Here is a 1775-nt window from a genome sequence, read left to right on the forward strand (position 1 = left end):
TCGAAAAACCCACCCTGGATCCTGAGGTCTTAGCAAACTATAGACCTATATCTAACCTTCCTTTTCTATCCAAGATCCTTGAGAAGGTGGTTGCTAATCAGTTATGCGATTTTCTACATAGCAACAGTTTATTTGATGACTTTCAATCAGGATTTAGAAAGAATCATAGCACAGAGACGGCACTGGTGAAAATTACTAACGACCTTTTTAACTGCTGCAGACAAAGGTCTTGTCTCCATTCTTGTTTTACTAGATCTTAGTGCTGCATTTGACACAATTGACCATTCAATCCTGTTACAGAGATTGGAACACTTGGTTGGCATTAAAGGAATTGCTCTGAGTTGGTTTAGGTCCTATTTCTCTGATCGATCTCAATTTGTGAATGTTAATGATAAATCCTCCAAGTACGCCAAAGTTAGCCATGGGGTTCCTCAAGGCTCAGTGCTTGGACCAATTCTATTCTCCTTATATATGCTTCCTCTAGGCAATATTATTAGAAAACACTCAATTAACTTTCACTGTTATGCGGATGACACCCAATTATACTTGTCAATCAAACCAGACGAAACCAGTCAGCTAGCAAAATTTCAAGAGTGCATTAAGGATATAAAATCCTGGATGACCTATAATTTTCTGATGTTAAACCCTAACAAAACTGAAGTTATTGTGCTGGGCCCTAAACACCTCGAACTTCATTATCTAGAGATATAGCTACTCTGGATGGTGTTGCCCTGGCCTCCAGCACCACTGTTAGAAATTTAGGAGTTATCTTTGATCAGGATATATCCTTTAATGCCAATCTAAAACAAACCTCAAGAACAGCCTTTTTTCATCTTCGTAACATTGCCAAAATTAGGAATATCCTGTCTCAAAACGATGCTGAAAAACTAGTCCATGCATTTGTTACTTCCAGGCTGGACTATTGTAATTCCCTACTGTCAGGTTGCTCAAATAAGTCTCTTAAGACTCTCCAGCTGATCCAGAATGCTGCAGCGCTGTTCTCACAAGAACTAAGAAAAGAGATCATATTTCTCCTGTATTAGCTTCTCTGCATTGGCTTCCTGTTGAATCCAGGATTGAGTTTAAAGTCCTTCTCTTGACCTACAAAGCTCTAAATGGTCTAGCACCATCATATCTAGAAGAGCTCCTAATACCCTATTGTCCCACTAGAACACGCGCGCTCCCAGAATGCAGAGTTACTGGTGGTACCTAGAGTCTCTAAAAGTAGAATGGGAGCTAGAGCCTTCAGTTATCAGGCTCCTCTCCTATGGAACCAGCTCCCGATCTGGGTTCGGGGGCAGAAACTGTCACCTCATTCAAGAATGAACTTAAAACTCTCCTATTTGATAAAGCTTATAGTTAGGGAGTGAGGAGTTGCAGTGTTCACCTAACTGGCCCAACTGCTTCTCTTCATACATTGTTAGATTAATAATACATAACAAAGTAGAGGGAGGCAGGCCAGCCAAGCCAGATCCGGCAGGGGAGAGAGTTCTAAGCCCGAAAAAGCTACCCTCCTTTTGACCTGTCTCTCTTAGTTACCTGTTATAGTTACGCTGTTATAGTCCTAGACTGCCGGGGACTTTTTTTTTTTTACACACTGAGCGGCTCTCTCCTCTCCCTTTCTATTACTGTTTCTATTACTGTTACTATTACTATTTGTGTGCAGCCCGTCCCAGAAATGCTTGTTACTAATCCTAGCTTCTGGGGAGTTTACTCCCGGAGTCCTTATGCTTTTTCCCCAGCGTATTTCCTTGAGAAACGTTTGCACCAAGACC

At 41.4% G+C, this 1775-nt stretch overlaps 1 pseudogene; it reads left to right on the plus strand.

Annotated features, from left to right (window-relative positions):
- Positions 1–468: 468 nt before the first annotated feature.
- On the plus strand, positions 469–1363 carry LOC120549631 (annotated as a pseudogene).
- Positions 1364–1775: the final 412 nt, after the last annotated feature.

Source organism: Perca fluviatilis, chromosome 20 (genome assembly GCF_010015445.1).
Source record: "Perca fluviatilis chromosome 20, GENO_Pfluv_1.0, whole genome shotgun sequence".
In the NCBI taxonomy this organism is placed as follows: Eukaryota; Metazoa; Chordata; class Actinopteri; order Perciformes; family Percidae; genus Perca; species Perca fluviatilis.